Source organism: Halyomorpha halys, unplaced genomic scaffold, assembly GCF_000696795.3.
Source record: "Halyomorpha halys isolate HHAL.00 unplaced genomic scaffold, Hhal_1.1 Scaffold454.1, whole genome shotgun sequence".
Taxonomy (NCBI): Eukaryota; Metazoa; Arthropoda; class Insecta; order Hemiptera; family Pentatomidae; genus Halyomorpha; species Halyomorpha halys.
The window spans coordinates 367554-372759 of NW_027116284.1; positions in this window are offsets into that span (position 1 = coordinate 367554).

Genomic DNA, 5206 nt, shown 5'->3' on the forward strand with positions numbered 1-5206 from the left:
CGGTATTAAACATTCAGAGATATTTAAGGCACTAAGATTAATAGGAATAGAGGACAAATATATTAAGATAATAACAGAGCTTTATAAGGAGATGACAGCATTTATTCTGCGTTTTGCTGATGATATTGTGCTCTTTCCAAAAGGCTTGGAACAACTGAGAGAAATGATGAAGCGGGTTCTGGCTTTGTGTGAAGAGGTTGGTCTTTATCTGAACTACCAGAAGACGAAACTTATGACAAATGGCGTAAAAGAGAAGTGTGAAATTAACAACCATATGTTGGCATATGTTGAAGAATATATTTATCTGGGTCAGTTAATATCATTCACGAATAGAGGAGCAAAGTTTGGACCCTTAGGCATATAATGAAGGGAAAAGCAAGTATTGACCTTAAAAGGCAGTTCTTCGATAGTTGCATTAGCCCAGTGGTCACTTATGGGTGCCAAGCGTGGTCACTGACTATAGCTCAGGAGAGGAAATTACAGCTGTGGCAAAATAATATTGGAAGAAGCATTGTGAACGTGAGGAAAAGAGATCTATTAAAAAATGCTTGGATCCAGAAAGAAACAGGACTCACTGACACACTAAAGATGACAAGATTAAGCAAATGGAAATGGGCAGGGCATCTCCTTCGATGCGAAGATGACAGATGGTCAAAAAATTGCCACAGAATGGACTCCATACGACCTTCGAAGAAAAAGAGGACGTCAAAAGAATAGATGGAGCGATATGTTCAAGAGGATGGCAGGACTCCTCTGGTGGAGAGCTGCTAGGGACAGGGATGTCTGGAAGAAAAAAAGGAAAGAACTCGCCTCCTAATAGGGCTGGTCACCCCGGGAAGTGCTGACTATTACTCCCGAAAGAGAAGACCTATGCAGGAAAGGGTACAGTAAGATGGAGGGAGGGAAGAAGAAGAGAAAATTGATAGAATTTAATGTTTTGTCAACTATTATATATATAAATTTATTTTATTTCTCTATCTTCTTTAAATGTTTATGTTATATTTTGTAATGATTTTAATGTAATATAAAAGGCTATTTCATTTCATATATAATTTAATTTAATAAAAAAAAATTAACATAATGCTTCATTATATTATTCATTCCTAATGCTATGAATCGGTTAGCTCAGATTCATAACTACGTCAAACTTATTTGTAATCTCCACATATGAATACAATCACGGCTTATAAGCCTGCAGCTAAATACCTCACTTACACCATATCTCTTCAGAGTAATTTCCTTAAACAAAGTGTGATTAAACAATGTGCAGTTAAATCTTCATGCCTTTGCTGCTTCCTCTTTTACCTGCGAAATTAGTTGAAATTGTGGTAATTTAATAATCGAACCTAGAGATTCGGGGACCGTTGAGTTTCGCGGCCCTGAGTAATTTCACCCCTTTCTGCCACTCTCCTACACCACTATGTGATTGGTATTGAATTCGCGGTAACAGTATTGACAGGAGTTTGAGTGATGCCAGAGACTGCTCCACTGCGTTACATATTATTTATAATATATGATGTAACATGGGTGCTAATTATTTTAGGAAGTTAGAAAGAAATTTTACTTTAAGAGAGATTTTAACGCATCATTATCATTTCATAGATTCGACACCTCTGAAAAGGCTTAGCAAATCCAAAGGTTCCATTTCGATATACCGTAAAATCGCAAAGTACAGACTAACCTCTACAGAACCCCGATAAAACACAAGTCTGCAAAGATCAGTCTTAACGCAATCTTTCCATCTAAGAAATTAATCAATTAATTATTTTGTTAGAGTGGATATAACTTGATATTCTATAAAACAGGCTGAGCAATTATTAATTTTATTTAAAGTAAATAATATTAAAAAGATTCGGTTCTCAATAAAAACCTTTAGTCAATGTTTATTCCTTTTAATGCAAGTTTCTTAAAAACAATTATTAGTTTTAATTCTGAAATTTCCGGAAATTTATAAGGTAAACTTGAAACTACATCAAATTTGGTACAATTCAGCATTGTAGGCATTTAGCTTTTTAGTGAGTGTCCACAAATACATTTTACAGATATATTTATTGATTATTATACTATCCATTGATTATACTATATTATTATTTGAAATTGTCTAAAAAATTGTGATAGGTGAATATATTGGAAATATTCTGTTATATTGTAATTTATAGAATATAAATACATGTATGGTAATTCCCCAACTGTATGCAAAAAACATAATAAACCAGCCGTACGTATAAAAACCCACAATTAAATTTGATAGAATTTAAAATTATTTTATTTAGAGTTTTGGTACCATATCAAGAAATAAAATAAACACATAGGTGTTGAGACAATTAACTAATGTGAAACAGTAATAAATAAAATTCTATTGATTACACAATTTTTTTTTTTTTAAGATACAACATAAAATAATAAGTTAAAAAAAACATTTAAAGGAGATGGGATTTATTAAGGTCGTATAGCATAATGTACGATTTTTAATATCAAGCTGTTCAGAAAAAAATATCTACTCAAAAAAACGTATTGATTAGGCTTTAGGATTTTTTTTATTTGTACCTGACTAATAATCAGGGTATAACGATTTTTATTCTAAAAGATGAAGATTATATTCATTTTGTGGTGGTCCCTTAATTGAAATTTCACCCTCACATTCTGATTGGAAAACCTTTTTTCATAAGCATTGACCTTCAGGTAAGTTTTCCTATTATTTTTTTATTATAATTTTTTTAAAAAAAATTTTATAGCCCCTTCAAGAAACATCACAGACAACTATCACAAATCCAATAGATAATTTAAATATTGATGAGCAGCCTAAAGTGCCAGCTGCGATGGAAGAAGGTGTAGAGCGGTCTTCCCAAACCGAAATTACAGATGAAGATCCATCTGGGTCCCATCCCACCATCCCATGGTGGGGGTCAAGTTTTCATTTCGCGGGACCGCCACAGAAAATAATAAAGTCAATCCCCACAGTCCGGCTTTGAACCGGCACGCTGTTCCCAGGTTACAAATACATGCGCCGCAACCACCTTAGCTACAGGCGGCTCTAGCTTTCCCACCAATACCAGCAGTAACAGTCATTTCTTAAAAGCTGTTAATTAGGCTAAATTGTACACCAACCACACTGGGCTTTTCCAATTAACAATTGAACTATTTGAGCCGGTGTGAGGCCTTTAATGTTCTAATCAGATTCTTTAAATAAGATCAGAAAATTTTTGAAATGTATCAAATGTCTATACACTCATTGATTTCTTAAATTAAGAATTTTATCCAATATTTCCTTCATTGAATGTCTCAATTTACTGGAATCGTGACCAATTAAAATTTTATATTTTAAAAATTACAATTAAGCGAAGAACGTCAATGTAAATTTATTTGGGAAGAAATTATTGAAGCATAAATATTAATTTTCATTATTTTAAAATAACTTGGAATTTCATATAAGAAAATTATATACGGATTAAAGAAAAGTTCGATGCTTACATTTAAATTTCATTGATATACAGAGAAAATAATAAAAATTGTGGAACGTTTTAGGTTTAAAAAGTACCTGTGATAATTTTATTTTATATTAATATTGCAAAAAAAAAAAATGAAAAGGAAAAAAATTTTCTAACAAAAGCAAAAGATTCATTTATTCCGACAACTATGTCTTTACCAAGCTGAAGAAAATGGAAAAAAAAATGCAAAAATTATAATAACCGAAACTCGGCTAAGTTGAGCTGACTCCGCCACTTCTCCCTAAAAGAGGAGAACTAATAAAATAACGAACCTCTCCCTCTCTTCCCTCAGGGGATCACTAACTTTCTCACTTCTTCATAAAATTCATCGCTTTCTATGAATTTCAGGGAGTGACTCAATACGAATCACTCAGGGCAGTTTATTTTATTCTTCTACTATGCTATAAGTATATTATGAGATTGTTTTAATAATATACAAGAAAAAAAATGAAACTATTATGGTAGAAATATTAAAAGAACAGATCAGGTATGTATTGGTAACAACTGTTAAAATTTGACCATTTTATTTGTATATTTAGTTTTTCAATTTCAATAATTTTCAGCAAAAATTATGTTTATGACCTATTTATCTATAGACAAAGAGACATACGTTAACATCTAAGTATTAATAAGCAAAAAAAAATCATCAAACTTTAACCTTTAACTGGTGTGTTAAAGAACTCCAAGAATCAACTTCATTACATATTCAAGTTCATACCTTCCTGTGATTTTTTAATTCTTAAAAGCTCGTCCCTCCTTTATGTTATAAACCATTCTGCAGAATCACATGTTAGTTGAATTTGAACATTGGAATTTGGGAAAATCCACGACCATTGGAGTGTTGTTTAATTTAATTTATTTTATTTCTTAATTTTGTTCTAAGTAAAAATCTACTTCAGGTTAGGTTTAATTTAATTATTCTCTGATAATTCCTTAACAAAGAAGACTCCAATCATGTCCTGCGAAAGTGATATAAAAACCAGGTGCATCAATGCAAAATTTAAACTAATCTTAAGCTAAAATGTTTTGCAAGGAATGCTTTCATTAACAGCTCGTTACTTTTCCAGATTTCGAAAAAAGGATTTTTTAAAATTTAATATTAAATTTATAAATACTAATATTATTATTCGAACAGACTCGATCAAAACTGCTCAAATCATCAAGCAGAAAAACTGGCAGTACTAAAAGCTACAGACTACATATTAAGACAAATAAACAACACAAAACATTATATTCAACATTTATACTTACAACGAAATAGTTATTTATTCCATAAAAAATAACAAAATTCCACACCCACTTACAGTACAAATTCTAATAACTTCATGGAAATAATGAACCAAGGCGTAGAGTAGAACAAACAATGACAGTCAACTAAAGGACGACCATTGCACAAATACAATCCAAATATCACCTCACAAAGCTACAACATAACCAAAAGTACCCTTTACAAACTGACTCAATTTCTCACGAAACAAGGACCGACTAATCAATACTTAAAGAGATTTCATTTACAAAACTCAGACGGATGTAATGCGACGGAAGAACTCAACAATTTTTCTTAAAAATTATATGAGGCAATCTACGGCAAAGGGAGAGAGAGTGTGGAAGACACATCACTCCAGAAAACGTAGTGAGCTATATGCTCCTATCAGACCAGGATTGGAACGCAGTGAAGAGATTCACCACAGTCGTTCTCAAGAAGTTTTTTTTATATA